The following is a 20,398-nucleotide window of genomic DNA, read 5'->3' as shown; positions in this document are numbered from 1 at the left end:
CAATTACTCTCTCTGGGGCAATTCAGGATGCAAGGTCAGCATAACTAAGAACTCAGTATCTCACTCTGTTCTCTCATTTAGTTACTTTTAAAAATCTCTTTCCAGTTACCTCCTCTCTTTATTTTTAGTAATTATTTTTTATTATATTATGTTGGTCACCATACAGTACATCCCTAGGTTTTTTTTTTAATGTTTTTTATTATATTATGTTAGTCACCATACAGTACATCCCTGGTTTCTGATGTAAAGTTCAATGATTCATTAGTTACATATAACACCCAGTGCACCATGCAATACATGCCCTCCTTAATACGCATCACCAGCCTATCCCATTCCCCCAACCCCCTCCCCTCTGAAGCCCTCAGTTTGTTTCTCAGAGTCCATAGGCTCTCATGCTTCATTCCCCCTTCTGTTTTCCCCCCTTTCTTCTTGCCTTTCTTCTCCTACCAATCTTCCTACTTCTTATGTTCCATAAATGAGTGAAACCATATGATAATTGTCTTTCTCTGCTTGACTTATTTCACTTAGCATTATCTCCTCCAGTTCTGTCCATGTTGTAGCAAATGTTGAGAAATCGTTCCTTTTGATGGCTGTGGGCAGAAAAAGCATTTGAGAAAATACATCATCCTTTCCTGATTAAAATCCTTCACAGTGTAGGGAGAGAGGCACATTCCTCAATTTCATAAAAACCATCTATGAAAAGCCTACAGCAAATAACATTCTTAATGGGGAAAATCTTGAAGCCTTTTCCTGAAGATCAGGAACACGACAAGGATGCCCACTCTCGCCATTATTTTTCAACATAGTACTAGAAGTCCTTGCAACAGCAAGCAGACAACACAAAGGGATAAAAGCTTTCCAAACTGGCAAAGAAGAAGTCAAACTGCCTCTCTTCGCAGATGAGATGATACTCTATATGGAAAACCCAAAATAATCCACCCCCAAACTACTAGAACTTATAGAGCATTTCAGCAATGTGGCGGGATACAAAATCAATGCTCAAAAATCAGTTGCATTTCTACACACGAGCAATGAGACTGAAGAAAGAGAAATTAGGGAATGCATTCCATTTACAATAGCACCAAAAATCACACATCATCTCGGAATTAACTAAACCAGAGACATAAAGAATCTATATTCTAGAAATTACAAACCATTCTTAAAGACATTGAAGAAAAAGACACAAAAAGATGGGAATATATTCCATGCTCATGGATTGGATGAATTATCATAGTTAAAATGTCCATGCTACTCAGAGCAATCTACACTTTCAATGGCATCCGATGAAAATACCAATGACATTTTTCAAAGAACTGGAAAAAAAAAGCCCCTAAATTTGTGTGGAAACAGAAAAGGCCATGAATCGCCAAGAAGTGTTGAAAAGGAAAAACAAAGCTGGGGGCATCACAATGCCAGATTTTGAGCTCTACTACAAAGCTGTGATCACAAAGACAGCATGGTACTGGCACAAAAATAGACACATGGAACAATGAAACAGAATAGAGAACCCAGCAATGGACCCTCAGCTCTTTGGGCAACTAAGCTTTGACAAAGCAGGAAAAAACATCCAGTGAAAAAAGACAGTCTCTTCAATACGTGGTGCTGGGTAAATTGGACAGCTACATGCAAAAGAATGAAACTTAACCACTCTCTCACACCATACACAAAGATAAACTCCAAATGGATGAAAGACCTCAATGTGAATCAGGAATCCACCAAAATCCTAGAAGAGAACATAGGCAGCAACCTCTTTGATATCAGTCACAGCAACTTTTTTTTAATGACACATCTCCAAAGGAAAGAGAAGCAAAAGAAAAAATGAACTGGTGAGACTTCATCAAGAAAAAAGCTTCTGCACAGCCAAGGAAACAGTCAAAAGAACTTAGAGGCAGTCCACGGAATGGGAGAAGATATTTGCAAATGACACTACAGATAAAAGATTAGTATCCAAGATCTACAAAGAACTTCTCAAACTCAATACACGTGAAACAAATAATCAAATCAAAAATTGGGCAGAAGATATGAACAGACACTTTTCCAAAGAAGACATACAAATGGCTAACAGACACATGAAAACATGTTCAAAATCATTAGACATAAGAGAAATTCAAATCAAAACCACACTGAGATACCACCTTAGACAAGTTAGAATGGCAAAAATTGACAAGGCAGGAAAGAACAATTGTTGGAGAGGATGTGGAGAAAGGGGATCCCTCCTACATTGTTGGTGGAAATACAAGTTGTTACAGCCACTTTGGAAAACAGCGTGGAGGTCCCTTAAAAAGTTAAAAATTGAGTTACCCTCTGATCCAGCAATTGCACTACTGGGTATTTACCCCAAAGATACAGACATAGTGAAGAGAAGGGCCATATGCACCACAATGATCATAGCAGGATTGTCCACAGTAGCTAAATCGTGGAAGGAGCCGAGATGCCCTTCAACAGGTGACTGGATTAAGAAGACGTGGTCCATATATACAATGGAATATTACTCAGCCATCAGTTACCTCCTTTCTTCCTCCAATAAATGCTCAGTACCTTCATGTGTTATTCATCCAGGCTGGAAAGGAGCCTCACATGGACCCCTAAGCATTGGGGTCAAATCATGGTAATAAGGAGCATTTGCTTTTGAGGACACAGCATAAAAACCTAAGTTAGTCCCTCATGTTTGTGGAAGGCTGTAGAAAGACTATATCTGGATGTTGGATGTGTGTCCTGGTGGAGAAAACCTGAAGGAGGTAGAGGGGCCTCTGTCTGGTTATTCTCTGTGGTATCTGGCATAAGTGTGCTTCCAGACGGGAATGACATCAATAGGATCTTTAACAAGTATCTACATGGACAGTGGAGTGTCGGAGGCACCATTTCCTATTCTAATGAGTCTCTTTTTATTTTTTTATTTTTTATTTTTTTTAAAGATTTTATTTATTTATTCGACAGAGATAGAGACAGCCAGAGAGAGAGGGAACACAAGCAGGGGGAGTGGGAGAGGAAGAAGCAGGCTCATAGTGGAGGAGCCTGATGTGGGGCTCGATCCCAGAACGCTGGGATCACGCCCTGAGCTGAAGGCAGACGCTTAACCGCTGCGCCACCCAGGCGCCCCTAATGAGTCTCTTTTTAAGATGGGGCCACAATGTCCTTCTCAGACAGTAGTTAGTATGTTAATAATAGGGAATCTTACAGAGTAATCCTAAGCATAGATATTGTTTGAACAGGATGGCTCCAGTATGACATAATGGGACTGCCATAGCCCTTTATGTTTTGAGTATGTGGAGACTCAAGTTGTAGGAACAGCCTCTTGGGTATTCTGAAAAATTGAAGCAGCATACACTTAAATATTTTTATGAAAAGATGAGAGTGGTAGCTGTTTTAAAAATTTAGGTAAAATTGGTATATAATATTATTTTAGTTTTAGGTGAAGAAAGGTCAGTTTTTAAAACATGTTTTTAAATTAATTAATTTATTTGAGAGAGAGCAAAAATTAGAGAGGAAGCATGAGTGGGGAGAGGGAGAGGGAGAAGCATACTCCCTCCGAGCAGTGAGTCTGACCCAGGGCTTCACTCCAGGGCCCTCGGATCATGGACTGATCCTAAGGCAGACCCTTAACAGACTGAGCCATGTAGGTGCCCATTAAAAATTGCTTTTCAAGTCTTTCAAAAGTAGTCTCCACACCCAACATGGTGCTGAAACTTATGAATCTGATCAAGAGTAACATGCTCTAGTGACTGAGTCAGCCATGCACCCGTAATGAGGTTACTTTTGATAGAGATGATCTGAAAAATTTTAGGTGTCCAAATGATCAAAATATTGACTAGTATTTTTCTCTACAGTGTAATCAGAGATTCAATGCTTCAGGCAATTCTCATTGAAGCGATCATAGAATTTCTCATTAAGTGCCAGCCATTTTCTTTGACATCATTTCTCTCTTTTTTTTTAAGATTTTATTTATTTATTCGACAGAGATAGAGACAGCCAGTGAGAGAGGGAACACAGCAGGGGGAGTGGGAGAGGAAGAAGCAGGCTCATAGCGGAGGAGCCTGATGTGGGGCTCGATCCCATAACGCCGGGCCACACCCTGAGCCAAAGGCAGATGCTTAACTGCTGTGCACACAAGAACCCCTTTTCTTTTTTTTTCAGATGCAGATATTTTAATAATATTTTTAATGTATTATGTTAGTCACCATACAGTACAACCCTGGTTTCTGATGCAAAGTTCGATGATTCACTAGTTGCGTATAACACCCAGTGCACCATGCAATACGTGCCCTCCTTACTACCCATCACCTGTCTATCCCATTCCCCCACTCCCCTCCCCTCTGAAGCCCTCAGTTTGTTTCTCAGAGTCCATAGTCTCTCATGCATCATTCCCCCTTCTCCCCCTTCTGATTACTCCCCCTTTCTTTATCCCTTTCCCCTACCGATCTTCCTAGTTCTTATGTTCCATAGATGAGAGAAATCATATGATAATTGTCTTTCTCTGCTTGACTTATTTCACTTAGCATTATCTCCTCCAGTGCCATCCATGTTGCAACAAATGTTGGGAACTCGTTCTTTCTGATAGCTGAGTAATATTCCATTGTATATATGGACCACAGCTTCTTAATTCAGTCATAAGGTGGTATCTCAGTGTGGTTTTGATTTGAATTTCCTTGATGGCTAATGATTTTGAACATTTTTTCATGTGTCTGTTAGCCATTTGTATGTCTTCATTGGAAAAGTGTCTGTTCATATCTTCTGCCCATTTTTTGATTTGTTTATTTGTTTCTCGTGTATTGAGTTTGAGAAGTTCTTTGTAGATCTTGGATACCAGTCCTTTATCTGTAGTGTCATTTGCAAATATCTTCTCCCATTCCGTGGGCTGCCTCTTAGTTTTTCTGACTGTTTCCTTGGATGTGCAGAAACTTTTAATCTTGATGAAGTCCCATAAATTCATTTTATCTTTTGTTTCTCTTGCCTTTGGGGATGTGTCATGAAAAAGGTTGCTTTGGCCGATGTCGTAGAGGTTGCTGCCTATGTTCTCCTCTAGAATTTTGATGGATTCCTGTCTCACATCGAGGTCTTTCATCCATTTGGAGTTTATTTTTGTGTATGGTGTGAGAGAGTGGTCAAGTTTCATTCTTTTGCATGTAGCTGTCCAATTTTCCCAGCACCATTTATTGAAGAGACTGTCTTTTTCCCACCGGATGTTTTTTCCTGCTTTATCAAATATTAGTTGCCCAAAGAGCCGAGGGTCCATTTCTGGGCTCTCTATTCTGTTCCATTGGTCTATGTGTCTGTTTTTGTGCCAGTACCATGCTGTCTTTGTGATCACAGCTTTGTAGTACAGCTCGAAATCCGGCATTGTGATGCCCCCAGCTTTGTTTTTCCTTTTCAACAGTTCCTTGGAGATTCGGGGCCTTTTCTGTTTCCATACAAATTTAAGGACTGTTTGTTCCAGTTCTTTGAAAAATGTCCTTGGTATTTTGATCGGGATAGCATTGAAAGTGTAGATTGCTCTGGGTAGCATGGACATTTTAACTATGTTAATTCTTCCGATCCATGAGCATGGAATATCTTTCCATCTTTTTATGTCTTCCTCAATGTCTTTCAAGAGTGATTTATAGTTTCTAGAATATAGGTCCTTTACGTCTCTGGTTAAGTTAATTCCAAGGTAACGTATGGTTTTTGGTGCTATTGTAAATGGGATGGATTCCCTAATTTCTCTTTCTTCGGTCTCGTTATTCGTGTATAGAAATGCAACTGATTTCTGAGCATTGATTTTGTATCCCGCCACGTTACTGAATTGCTCTATAACTTCTAATAGTTTGGGAGTGGCTTCTTTTGGGTTTTCCATATAGAGTATCATGTCATCTGCGAAGAGAGACATTTTGACTTCTTCTTTGCCGATTTGAATACCTTTGATCCCTTTTTGTTGTCTGATTGCTGTTGCAAGGACTTCTAGTACTATGTTGAATAATAGTGGCGAGAGTGGGCATCCTTGTCGAGTTCCTGATCTTAAGGGAAAGGCTTCCAGCTTTTCCCCATTGAGAATAATATTTGCAGTAGGCTTTTCATAGATGGCTTTTATGAGATTGAGAAATGTACCTTCTATTCCTACACTCTGAAGGGTTTTAATCAGGAAAGGATGCTGTATTTTGTCAAATGCTTTTTCGGCATCGATTGAGAGGATCATATGGTTCCTGAGTCTTTTCTTGTTGATATGATGTATCACGCTGATTGATTTGCGAATATTGAACCACGCTTGCATCCCAGGGATGAATCCCACTTGGTCATGATGGATAATCCTTTTAATGTACTGTTGGATTCTATTAGCCAGGATCTTGTTGAGGATTTTGGTGTCCATATTTGTTAGGGAAATCAGTCTATAATTCTCCTTTTTGTTGGGGTCTTTGCCTGGTTTGGGGATCGATGTAATATTGGCCTCATAGAATGAGTTTTGTTGCTTTCCTTCTGTTTCTATTTTTTGAAATAGCTTTAGGAGAATAGGTATTATTTCTATTTGAATGTTTGGTAGAATTCCCCAGGAAAAACATCCGGGCCTGGAGTTTTATTTTTTCGAAGGTTGTTCATCACTGACTTAATCTCTTCATAATTAATTGGCCTGTTTAAAAAATCAATTTCTTCCTGTTTCAGTCTTGGTAGTTTATGGGTTTCCAGGAAGGCCTCCATCTCTTCCAGATTGCTTACTTTATTGGCATAAAGCTGTTGATAAAAGTTTCTAATAATCCTTCCAATTTCATTGGTGTTGGTTGTGACCTCTCCTTTTTCATTCATAATTTTATTAATTTGGGTCCTTTCTCTATTCTTTGGATAAGTCTTGCCAGGGGTCTGTCAATTTTATTAATTCTCTCAAAGAACCAGCTTCTATTTCTGTTGATCTGCTCTACTGTACTCCTGGTTTCTAATTCATTGATTTCTGCTCTAGTCTTGGTCAACTGCTTTCTCGTGCGTGGATTAGCCTGTCCCTCTGTTGCTGTTCCAGCTTCTTGAGGTGAGTATATAGCAACTGCATTTTAGATTTTTCTATTCTTTTGAGTGAGGCTTGGATGGCTATGTGTTTCCCCCTTAGGACTGCCTTTGCAGTATCCCAAAGGTTTTGGACCATTGTGTTTTCATTCTCGTTGGTCTCCATAAATTGTTTAATTTGATTTTTGATTTCCTGGTTTATCAAATCATTCCTGAGCAGGATGGTTCTTAGTCTCCAAGTGTTTGAGTTTCTTCCAAACTTTTCCTTGTGGTTAAGTTCCAATTTCAAAGTGTTGGGGTCTGAGAATATGCAGGGAATAATTTCAGTCTTTTGGTATCGGTTGAGACCTGGTTTGTGTCCCAGAACATGGTCTATTCTTGAGAATGTTCCATGGGCATTAGAATAGAATGAGTATTCTTTGGTTCTGGGGTGTAGTGTTCTATATATATCTGTGAGGTCCAGCTCGTTGAGAATGGCATTCAAAGCCTTTGTTCCTTTACTGAGTTGTTGCCTGGGTGTTCTGTCTATTTCTGATAGTGGAGTGTTGAGGTCCCCTACTATTAATGTATTTTCATCTATATGTCTCTTTATTCTGGTTAAGAGTTGGCTTGTGTATCTTGCTGCTCCCCTGTTGGATGCACATATATTTATAATTGTCATCTCCACTTGCTGGATACATCCTTTAAGAATAATATAGTGCCATTCTGTGTCTCTAACTATAGTCTTTAGTTTAAAATCCAATCTATCTGATATAAGAATTTCTACCCCAGCTTTCTTTTGAGGTCCATTTGTGTCAAAGATGGTATTCCATCCCTTTATGTTCAGTCTGAATGTATCTTTGGGTTCAAAATGAGTCTCTTGTAGACAGCAAATGGATGGGTCATTTCTTTTTATCCAATCTGCAACCTTGTTGCTTTTTATAGGAACATTCAGGACATTTATGTTGAGACTGAGTATTGAGAGATATGATTTTAATGATGCCATGTTGCCAGTAAAGTCTTTGTTTCTATTGGTTGTGACTTTCTGTTCTGTATCACTCTTGGGGCCTTTTTACCTTTATAGAACCCCCCTTAATATCTCCTGGAGGGCTGGTTTCATGGTTATGAAATTGGTCAATGACTGGCAATTCTGGAAGGTCTTTATTTCTCCATCAATTCTGAATGACAGCCTTGCTGGATAAAGGATCCTTGGTTGCATGTTTTTCTCTGAAAGTGCTTTAAAAATGCCCCCCAACCTTTTCTCTCATTCCAGGTCTGTGTAGACAGGTCTGACGTAATTCTGATAACTTTGCGTTGGTACATGAGAGATTTCTTTGCCCTGGCCGCTTTCAATGCTGTGACCTTGGATCTAGTATTTGCGAAATGCACTATGACGTGACGTGGCGTAGGTTTGTCTTGGTTGAGCTTGGGAGGGGCCCTCTCTGCCTCTTGGACACGAATGATTGATTCCCTTGCTAGATTAGGGAAGTTTTCAGCTACAATTTGTTCAAATATCTCTTCTAGACCTCTGTTTTTCTCCTCCCCCTTGAGGATGCCGATGATTCTTACATTGGATCGTATCATTGAGTCAGTGATCTCCTGTAACCTACATTCATGGGCATGGAATTTTTTAAGTCCAGATTCTATTTTCGCTTATTCTTCTACTAACCCATCCTCCAATTCACTAATACGTTCTTCTGCCTCAGTGACCCTGGCCTTCAGAGCATCTAGTTTTGACTGCAAATGGTTCATAGAATTTTTAATTTCTTCCAGATTTGCTCTCATTTCCACCCTTAGAGATTCTATATTCTCATTAATATTTTTGTTAATACTTTTTTCAAGTCTACACATCATCTTGACCATTGTTACTCTGAATTCCATTTCTGATAATTTGGTTATATCCATATCCATTAGTACTGTGGCAGAGGCCACAGTCTCATTGTCTTTCTTTGCTGGGGGGGATTTCTCCTTCTCATCATTCTGATGAGGAGAGTTGCGGGGTTGTCCAGAGCCCAAATTATTGACCAGGACCCAGGCAGTATGCACTTGTCTTATAGGGACCTTAGGGATGTGGGCTTCTTGATTTTTCACCCTGACTTCTGGTGGAGGGGCCTGTCACGCTGCAATAGTTTTGATATCAAGATCATGAGAAACCAACCCTTGGTCTCCCCGTGCCATTGTGCTCATCAAGATTTCCCTCAGGGGTTGCTTTTATTTGACCTCTAACATTACCTTGGCCCTGAGCCAAGAACTTTCACACTAACAGGAACTCTGTGACAAGTCTGGGGAAGGGGAGAAGCTACCTGGTTCTTGAGAGGTGAGTCCAAGCCACCTGGTATGGTATGTGACTTATTCCAATCCTGAGGAAGACGGAAAAAAAGTCAAATGAACTCTAATGGATTGAAGAGGAATCTAGGGACTTGGTAGTAACTGGGCTGGGAAGAAGGATGGAGGAGAAGGATCACAGCAGGGATTCCAGCTCTCATTCAGCTTCCTTCCCTGGTGCTTGGGTTGCACCACGTGTGGCCACCAGGGTATCATGGATATGGATTTAGGGAAGGTCATGAATGAGAATTCCCAAGAGCTGATTCCTCCTGAGTGCTGCAGAAGAGGACCACGTGGGAGGGGTGATCCAAATCTATTCTGTCTCAATAAATTCTTACACAAAAGTCCACAAACACCTCCAGTCCTCAGACTCAGAGCCCCTTGAGGAAGTGGACCAAAAGAGCCATGAGAACCCATGCTAGTGAGGAGGAGAAGAAGGCTGTGAGACATGTGAACAACTCCAGCTTTGTTTTGGTGCCTACAAAAGAAAGAGTGAATCTGTCCTAATTCCAGCCTTTCCTGGCCCTGTTCTCACGCTCGATCCACATGGCACAAAGGGTAAGTTCTGGGATTATTTGTCAACTGCATGGGGATACTCACTGTAGGAACTAAGGGGCATTCCAAGTCTCGCTCCATTTCTTGGGCACCAACATGAGTTGTGTCCTAGAAAATTCATGTCAACGTGTTTTAATCCTTCACCTATGTTAGCTGCCCTGGGATGGAAAAGTATCTAGAATGCAGGGTAGGTAGAAGGGGTGAGCAAAGGCAGATACAGGAAGCACATTTGCATAGAGGCCTTTCCATTCTGTGGGGCACAGGCAGGGGATAAGTGAGGTCTTAGGGAGCCTGGACAGGGGTAGGGGTCTCAGAAGTCAGTGTTCTTGGGGTGTTTCCACCACGGCCTGGACTCAGGTCCTCCTCAACTTCCTTACTCAAGGCATTCTTGAAGTTCTGTGGAAGGAACCAAAGGGACATCTGAGCTGATCATTGTCTCCTTTTCCTCAGTTTTTTAAGGCCCCAGGACTGAACTCAGCATGTGTGTTCTTCCCTTTTTAGGCCATGGGCTCGGTCTAACCTAACTCAGCCTCTCTTGTTCTGCAAGACTCTGGGAAAGACTGTCAGTAGCTCCTGTGCTGGAAGCAGCATGATATTGGGGAGTCATAATGAAATCTCCTGGTACCAACAGCACCCAGGAATGGCTTTGAAACTGCTGGTTTACTGTACAAAAACAGGGCCCTCAGGTGTCCCTGATTGCTTTTTTGCCTCCAAGTCTGGCAGGACAGCCTCCCTGACCATCTCTAGATGCTAAGCTAAAGGTGAGGCTGGTTATCACTGCTGGTAGTATTAATTTCCACGTTATCGAAAAGTGAGACCAAAACTTTCCCTGTGTTCGCAGGTTCCCCCTTTTCCCTGCAGATGCTTCCCAACCCTCTGCAGAGGGGGCTTCATGAGACATGGTCCTAAAAATCAGTTCTCCTTTATCTCCTCTGCTTGATCACCAGAACATCCTAGCGCAACACTGCATCTAATGAGTACAATGATGGCTTCCTCTTTGCCTTTGTGCTCTGGTCCCAGAATGGGACTCTTCTCTACTTTTCAATTCAGCCACATAGAAATGAAGAGACTGTCCCCGTTAGCCAGAGCTCTCTCAAAAATGGTTCCTTCTCTTCTATATTGGAAGAGAAAGCTGTTGGTTGTGTCCCTCTTTCCTCAGGAAAGCCAATGCATCCATTTTCCTGACGTGCAACCGATATCTAGCTGGAATTGCAGTTAGAATGGATCACTAATTATATAAACCTAAATAAATGTATTAAAAGATTTAACAGTAAATCTATGGAGTCCTTGAACAACTGAATAAATCTAGGCTTGGGTATCACAAGACCCCGGGGGCGACCAACTCTAGTCATGTTGCCAGAAGTTTCCCAGTTTAGCACTGGAAATGCCATGTCCTCGCAACAACCTCATTACCTGTTGAAGAATCAGGAAAGATGGTCACTGAGATGGTGAAGTTTTTGCATCAACCTGCACAGGGTGCAAAGAGGAAACATTATTTCTATTTTTCCCTGTGAGGGTGTTCCTTGCTAAGATTAGAATTTGAATTTGTGGGTTCAATACAGTAGATTGTTGTACATAAGGTGTGTGTGCCTGACCCAATGCATGAGGGCTTGAGCGGAACAAAGGCCACAGACGGAGGAATTCCCCTCACTGCTAACATCGCTGGTTGAGCTGGGAATCTCACATCACCTTCTTCTCCCGATGGGCTGGAAGGCCTGGATCCGCTGGCTTCCCTGGTTCTCAGGCCTTTGGGACCTAAGTGAATTATGCCGCTGACTATACTGGTTCTGTAGGTGGCAGATGGCAGCTCAAGAAGTTCCCTGTCTCAATAATAATGTGAGTCCGTCCTGATTAGATACACTTCACAAGTATACAAATATATTTTAAATGTATATGTATCATTTTTGTATATTTATATATAATGTAGACCTCATATAATTTATATATATTATACTTATGTACAAAACATGTTATATATGTATAAAGTATATTATATACTTATATAAATGCATATAAGTACATCATATATTTTAAAATACAACAAATAAACACACACACACATATACACACATATACACACACACAACACAATGTGTATAGTTTGGTTTCTCCGGATAGTCATCACCCACTTGAGAGCTCAATCTTTCCATAATGTTATCACCATCAATTATTTTCAAAAATCTTCTCACCACGTACATTCTTCCTTTCCCCAGTAAACAGGCAGCACTTTAGTTGTAGAATTATTGAATTATTGAGGCCAGAAGAGTGTCGTACATGGAATTCCTCAGCATCCTTGTCAGCACAGTGGGAACCGAGTCTGTGCTACTGAACACAGAATAGTGCCCTGACTCATGGATCCCTGTCTATGAGAGGCTGGTTAGAGGCTGCACCTGCTGTAGGGTGTGGTTCTTCATGGAGACAAACAAGTTGGCAGAGGGACCATTGTCTGGGTGGGCTCTAGGACCTCTAGTGTAAGCTGTGCTCCCTGACATTCATGGCATCAGTGAGATCTTTACAAAGTACCCACATCGCACGGGAGGGCAGGGAGCCCCCATTGCCACTTGGATTCTGTCTCCTCTTAGATGGGACCACAGTTTCCTTCTAGAAATTAGTCTCTATTTTCATAATAGGGAAATTGCCAGGCAAATCACAGGCTAGTTGTGGAGTGAACAGGATTACTCCAACATGAGATCTGTGGAGCTGCCATAGCCCTTCTGTCTCGTATGCTGTGCCTCAAACTGCAAGAACAGTCTTCTAGGTCTCCTCAAATAATTCAACAGTACCTGTTTCAAAATCTTCATTTAAAAGATGAGAAGATAGACACTTCAGATAGAATGATTTGAAATATTTTAGAAGTCTGTGAGGCCAGCTAATCCACCCGTGCTTTTATTATACTACATGGGAAGGAATCAGCACGTGAATGAGTAACCATTCATGGGTCCATTGATTTTCTGGGTCAGATACCATACATGTGATCTGGACGTTTTCTCTCTCTTTCTCTCTCTATCCCTTAACTTGCTATTATTAAAGGAATCTCTGTACTTATTATATCCTGAATGATACAACCTAGATATTGATTTTTGTGATTTTAAAAACTTTACACGCTTTAGCTGTATTGTGCATTCATCATATTATGTGCAAGTGTTCAATTTGCCTCCTTTTGTGGTAATCAAGCTTATTATTTCTGTGATGTGTAATTGTGTGGGCAGAATACTCAAAAAGACTTGACATGAAACCCTTAGTCCTCTCTTATGGAGGCCCTGAGGGTGCTGCTAGTACTCACAGAGATGAAACAGATGCATGATATCTCCTCGGGAAGAGCAGTGTTGGTTTTCTGCAGGAAGCATGTGGACACCAGAATGTTCACAGGTGGTCTCTCTGCTGTGATCCCAAGACACAGTGATCCAAACCAATGGGCTGCAAGTCTAGTTTCAGATGTGTCCCTGATTCTGACAAGGTCATGATCTAGTTACTATGTTATTCTTATCCCAAAAGTAGACATCATTTCCTAAAGAAAGTTCTAAATGTTTAGTAGTTGAATGTTTAAAGCACATAAACAATCTCAAGTCCCAAACGATTCTTGTTTCCCAGAACACTTTTCCTTGCCCCCATCCCAGTGGTCTCCACTCTGCTCATCCCATGGTCTGGTCCAGAGACAGATTGTTCAGAATCTCCTGAAGCCTCTGTCTTATGATATGAATAGTGATATGAAAAGTCTCATCAGAGCATCTCTTTTCCACAAAACTCCTTGAAAGAAGTTGTGAGTCCTGAACAGTTTTTCTCCAAACCCACCTGCTACTAGAAAAGCACACTAGGTCATACATCTCTGTGGATGAAGAGACTTTGCTTAGGAATGACCTAGCTGTGAGGTCAGGTCACAAATGTGGACCAAGAGGCAGATGGAAAAGATCTTGTGTTTCCTGGGCACACAGACTTGCCCTGTGAGATGTCCCTGGAGCAGGACCCCTGAGACCAATCTTGACTCCCGTCTCCTTCTCCCAGAGGCTCAGACCCTGAATCCTTTCTCTGGATTTCAATGAGGTATTTCTCCACCCTCCTCAGCTCTCTTTCTTAAATTATTCTTATTTCTTAATCATGTTGAGAATTCAATCATTTTCTCAATATCCCTCTTTTGTCGTCCTTGAACTGACTGGGGCTGGATTAATTCAATGTGTGATGTTTCCTCAGCCCTGAGCCACGTCCACCTCACACACTCTATCCTTCTGACAGGGCTTTCCCGGTGACTTTGAGAAAGAGCATCTGTGCCACTCGATGTTGCAGCTGCCTAATTTCATTATGGAGGAAATAAAGGAGAAATGGGAAGGATCTTGAATTGCACCAGAAAGGGTCAGAGGTTGGGACAGAGCTGGGAAGATTTGGAGGGTGAGCAGGAGCAGGAGCAGAGCATGGGTTTCCAGCTCCCTCAGCTGCCTTCCCTGGTGCTTGGCCTTTATCCTCTGTGGCCACTAGGAGGCAGCGAGGACCTGAATTTGGGAAAAGCAATTTTTGCTGTTCTCTTATCCTGGAGGTAGGTCCAAATGTGCTTCTGGAGCCACTCTATGTGCGACACAAGGGAAGGGCGGCCTACTATCTGTTGTATTCCAGTAGTTCCCTTTATGGAAGTTCCAGTAAACATCTCCTAACCTCAAGGCACTGTAAAGCAGGAGAGTGAGTCTTGAGAAAAGTTAACTGAGGGCACCAAGAGTGATTTGAGGGAGAATGAGACTCCAGCTCTGCTTGTGCTCCTGGCGAGAGGAGTAATTGAATCTCCCCTAATCTCAGCCAGCCTGGAAAGCTTTCCTAACACTCCTCCTGCACAGCGAAGTGGTCCTGGGATTGCTCCTCCAGCCACACCAAGACTTCCCCAGTGGATGTCAGGGATATTCCAAGGCTGGTTTGAATTCGTGGGGTCTGTCACAGACTCTGCCTCTCATGATTCAGTGAATGCATGGGAAATGTGTTAATATCTGGACACCTAGGCTTTGTTGCCCAGGGATGAAGAAGTATTTGGTATAGAGAATCACATCAGAGTGGGTGAGGAGAGGCAGGGCAGGAAGTACATTTGCATGGAGGCCCTCCCTCCTCAGAGGCAGGGGGAGTGGATATGAGAGTTTTGGGGGAGCCAGGCTCAGGGTTGGGGTCTGGGAAATCAGTGCTCTCGGAGGTCTCCACCGTGGCCTGGGCTCTGGTGTTCCTCACCCTCCTCACTCAGGACACAGGTGAGCCCTCCAGGAAAGGGAGCACAGGGACATCTGGGCTGATCCTTTGTCTCCTCCTCAGACTCACCTGGGGCCCCAGAACTAAACTCACTAGATCGTGTTCATTCATTTTTCAGGATCCTGGGCACAGTCTTCCCTAACTCAGCCTCCCTCAGTATCCGGGACCCTGGGTCAGACCATCACCATCTTTTGAGCTGGAAGCAGCAGTAACATTGGGAGTGGTAATTATGTCTCCTGGTATCAGTAGCTCCCAGGCACTTCCCCAAACTCCTGATGTATAATGTAAATACTCGGCCTTCAGGAATCCCTGATCCCTTCTCTGTCTCCAGATCTGGAAACACGGCCTCCCTGACCATCTCTGGGCTCCAGGCTGAAGATGAGGCTGAGTATTACTGATGGTCATATGGTGGTAGCTACAATGTTTCACAGTGATCCCATTTCATGAGGAAGTGAGACCAAAAACCTGCCCCCTGTTCACAGGCTCCCTACTTGCTCTGAAGGTGCTCACCCAACATGGGGACATCTGGATGCACATTTCCATGGAGCCCCCTTCATCCTCTGGGGCAGGTGCAGTAGTTTCTTTAGGAATTCACACTTCACAAAAGTCGAAGTCCATTTCCTGAAAGTCCTGTCTCTTCTGAAACGGACCATTCAGCCTGATTGGTATTTCCCCTTTCAACCATCTAATGAGAAAGCACACAGGTCAGGCAGCTCTCTGGGAATGGAAAGGACTTTACCCCAGGAAGGTGCACAGTTATGAGCTGTTAGTCTCTCTACAGAGAAGGTTAAGTTTAGAATGTCTTCTGCCCCATGGGATAGAGAAATACACGCTGATGTTAAGTCCCAGAGGTGGGCTCTTTAGAGTAATCCTGACTCCAGTTCTCTTCTACATAATTCACAAACCCTGGAAAACTGCTCAAGCGTACTTTGGCTGTTTCCGATGCTGACTGAACTCTCTCTCTTTCTCTTTTTCTCTCCCTATATTTTTTGATTCAACAGTATAAGTAACCAAGAGGTTTTTTTTTTTTCCTCGCCTGTGCCATTGTTCTCATCCTGGCTTTCCTCAGTGGATGGTTTAATTTGACCTCTAATATTTCCGCAGCCCTGAGCCAAGAACTGCCACACTAACACAAACCGTGTGACACGGCTGTTAAGGGGACAAGCTAGCTACTTCTGCGGGGTAGGGTCTGAAGTGGCAGGTGACCTGGTGTGGCAGGTGACCCATTCCTTTCTTGAGGAAGATGGATTTAAGAGTTATCTATGGTACTGACTGGAAGGAGAAAAAGGAAGGGGGAGAGGGAGCAGAGAAGAAATTCCAGCTCTCACTCAGCAGCCTTCCCTGGTGCTTGGGTTGCACCATCTGTGACCAACAGAGGGCAGCAAGGACCTGGATTTGAGGAAGGTCATGACTGAGATTTACCCTGACCTATGCAAAGTCCCAAGAACAGATTCCTCCTGAGTCACGCAAAGGAGGACCATGTGTGAAGGGTGATCCATATCTATTTTGCCCCAATAAGTCCCCTGTGTGCGAGGCCACAAAACACCTGCAGACTTCAGCCTCAGAGTCCTGCAAGGAAGGGGACTGAGAAGCAGGAGGACCCACCCTACTGAGGAGGAGAGTAGGAGATAAGGGATGGGAACAACCCCCTGCTCTGTTTTTGGAGCCTGCCATGGAAAGAGTGAATCTCTCTAACTCCAGCCCCTCGGGTTATTTTTCCCAGGCACAATCAGCACAACACAAGTGGAAAGGAATGGGATCATTCCTCAACTATATGGGGACTCCCACAGTAGGAACTAAGGGACATTCCAAGTCTGGCTCCATTTCCTGGGTGGAAACATGAGCTCTGCCATAGAAAATCCGTGTCAAATTATTGGAATCCTTCAGCTAAGTTCTGTTGCCCCGGGATGCAGATATACCGAGAATGAAGGGTCAGAACTGAGGGGGTGAGGAGAGGCTTGTGCAGGAAGCACATTGGATGAAGGCCTCTTCCTCTTCCAAGCAGGGGTAGGGGATTAGAGGAAGGGGGCAGCCAGCCTTAAGGTTGGAGTATCAGAAGTCAGTGCTATTGGGGTGTCTCCACCATGACCTGGACTCTGGTCCACCTTACCCTCCTAAGTAAAGGCACAGGTGAGGCCTCCATGCAAGGGACCATGGGTACATGTGGGCCCATCTGTTTGTCCTCCTCGGTATTACCAGGCCCAGTAATTAATTAAAAGGAGTGTGTTTTGTACTTTTCATTGTCCTAGACTCAGTGTGCCCCGAACCAGCCTCCCTCAGTACCTGGGCCTCTGGGAAGGACTGTCACCATCTCCTGTGCCTGAATGAACAGTGATATTGGGCATCTGACTGTTTCCTGGCAGCAACAGCATCTGCGATCGACTCTTAAACCTATGATTCATTGTGTCAATAAGCAGCCCTCAGGGATCCCTGATCGCTTCACTGGCTCCAGCTCTGGCCACACAGCCTCCCTGACCATCTCTGGTTTCCCAATGGAGGATGAGGCTGATTATGACTGTGACTCATATACAGCCAGTGGCAGTTATCACAGTGGTGGAAATTCATGGGGATGTGACACCAAAACTTGTCCTGAGCTCACAGGCTCTCTCCTTGCTCTGAAGACGATTGCCAATCCTGTGCAGAGGTGGCTTCCTGCATTGTGGCCACGAGAAATCAGTTCTTCACCCTCTCTTGTCCTCCAACAATGTCTGAAAGGAAGACATTCCCTTGATGAATTTTCTAGGGACACAGTCAACTTAGTGCAATAAAAAATTATTATAAAAAAAATAAATTCCACCATTGCTCACACTGGTACAGGGCACAGCTGGTTTCCCTGTGTAACTCATGATCCAACAAAACGTCAGGAATGGAGTAGGATGCCTTGGAAATTTCACAAAGTGAAGACAACCTATGGAATAGGAGAGAATATTTATAACATATACATCACATAAGAGGTCAATATCCAAAATTTCTAGGAAAACAATTTCCTACATTCATGCCAGGAAGTAGTTCTGTAAATTAGAGCCAGGTTCCCAGTCTTGTTAGACTGGAGCTCTTCATCCCAATGAAACTGTAAAGTAGGGGCACTGTCACCCTTGCTGTTTCATTTCAAAGTGATGAGTCTTAGGAACTTGGAAAAGAGATCCCTTGCTTGTAAAAATGACAAGGGTCTTATTTACATGCGAAACACATTGTGGAATTAAGGGAGGGCAGAGAAAAAATTTACAATTCATGTTTTCTTGGTAAACAGGAAAAGGAAGGAGCAGAAGGCCTTTTTTCTCTGTGATCAGTGACAATTTCTTCCCCCCCAACACATTTTATTTATTTTTATTTTTTTATTTTTTTTAATGATTTTTTTTATTATATTATGTTAGTCACCATACAGTACATCCCCGGTTTCCGATGTAAGGCTCGATGATTCATTAGTTGTGTATAACACCCAGTGCACCATGCAATACGTGCCCTCCTTACTACCCATCACCAGTCTATCCCATTCCCCCACCCCCCTCCCTCAGTTTGTTTCTCATAGTCTATAGTCTCTCATGCTTCATTCCCGCTTCTGATTACCCCCCCGTTCTGATGGAATTCAGAGTAACGATGGTCAAAATGATGAGTAGAATTGAAAAAACTATTAACGAAAAGGTTACTGAGAATATAGAATCCCTAAGGACAGAAATGAGAGCGAATCTGACAGAAATTAAAAATTCTATGAGCCAAATGCAGGCAAAACTAGAGGCTCTGACGGCCAGGGTCGCAGAAGCAGAGGAACGGGTTAGTGAATTGGAGGATGGGTTAATAGAGGAAAAAATGAAAATAGAAGATGGTCTTAAAAAAATCCACGCCCACGAATGTAGGTTACGGGAGATTACTGACTCAATGAAACGATCCAATGTTAGAATCATCGGCATCCCCGAGGGGGTGGAGAAAAACAGAGGTCTAGAAGAGATATTTGAACAAATTGTAGCTGAAAACTTCCCTAATCTAGCAAGGGAAACAAACATTCGTGTCCAAGAGGCAGAGAGGACCCCTCCCAAGCTCAACCACGACAAACCTACGCCACGTCACGTCATAGTGCAATTCGCAAATATTAGATGCAAGGATACAGTATTGAAAGCGGCCAGGGCAAAGAAATTTCTCACGTACCAAGGCAAAAGCATCAGAATTACGTCAGACCTGTCTACACAGACCTGGAATGAGAGAAAGGGTTGGGGGAGCATATTTAAAGCTCTTTCAGAGAAAAACATGCAGCCAAGGATCCTTTATCCAGCAAGGCTGTCATTCAGAATTGATGGAGAAATAAAGACATTTCAGAATCGCCAGTCACTAACCAATTTTGTAACCACGAAACCAGCCCTACAGGAGATATTACGGGGGGTTCTATAAAAGTAAAAAGGCCCCAAGAGTGATACAGAACAGAAAGTCACAGCCAATACAAACAAAGACTTTACTGGCAACATGGCAACATTAAAATCATATCTCTCAGTAATCAGTCTTAATGTAAATGGTTTGAACCATCCCATAAAACGCCACAGGGTTGCAGATTGGATAAAAAGAAATGACCCATCCATTTGCTGTCTACAAGAGACTCATTTCGAACCCAAAGATGCATTCAGACTGAGAGTAAGGGGATGGAGTACCATCTTTCACGCAAATGGACCTCAAAAGAAAGCTGGGGTAGCAATTCTCATATCAGATAAATTGGATTTTAAACTACAGACTATAGTTAGAGATGCAGAAGGGCACTATATTATTCTTAAGGGAAGTATTCAACAAGTGGATATGACAATTATAAATATATATGCCCCCAACAGGGGAGCAGCAAGATACACAAGCCAACTCTTAACCAGAATAAAGAGACATATAAATAAAAATACATTAATAGTAGGGGACCTCAACACTCCACTCTCAGAAATAGACAGAACACCCTGGCAAAAACTAAGCAAAGAATCAAAGGCTTTGAATGCCATACTCGACGAGTTGGACCTCATAGATATATATAGAACACTACACCCCAGAACCAAAGAATACTCATTCTATTCTAATGCCCATGGAACATTCTCAAGAATAGACCATGTTCTGGGACACAAAACAGGTCTCAACCGATACCAAAAGATTGAAATTATCCCCTGCATATTCTCAGACCACAACGCTCTGAAATTGGAACTCAACCACAAGGAAAAATTTGGAAGAAACTCAAACACTTGGAGACTAAGAACCATCCTGCTCAGGAATGACTCGATAAACCAGGAAATCAAAAATCAAATTAAACAATTTATGGAGACCAATGAGAATGAAAATACAACAGTCCAAAACCTATGGGATACTGCAAAGGCAGTCCTAAGGGGGAAATACATAGCCA

General features: G+C 42.7%; 1 protein-coding gene across 4 annotated transcripts in view; it reads left to right on the top strand.

The window, feature by feature from the left end:
• Nucleotides 1–20,398, top strand: part of TESPA1 (thymocyte expressed, positive selection associated 1) — a 361,089-nt gene that overhangs the window by 141,142 nt on the left and 199,549 nt on the right. The gene's annotated exons all lie outside the window — the stretch shown is intronic.

This window comes from Ursus maritimus, unplaced genomic scaffold (genome assembly GCF_017311325.1).
Source record: "Ursus maritimus isolate PB19 unplaced genomic scaffold, ASM1731132v1 scaffold_26, whole genome shotgun sequence".
NCBI lineage: Eukaryota > Metazoa > Chordata > Mammalia > Carnivora > Ursidae > Ursus > Ursus maritimus.
Note: the sequence above shows the minus strand (reverse complement) of the source record. Positions and strands in the feature narration are given on the sequence as shown.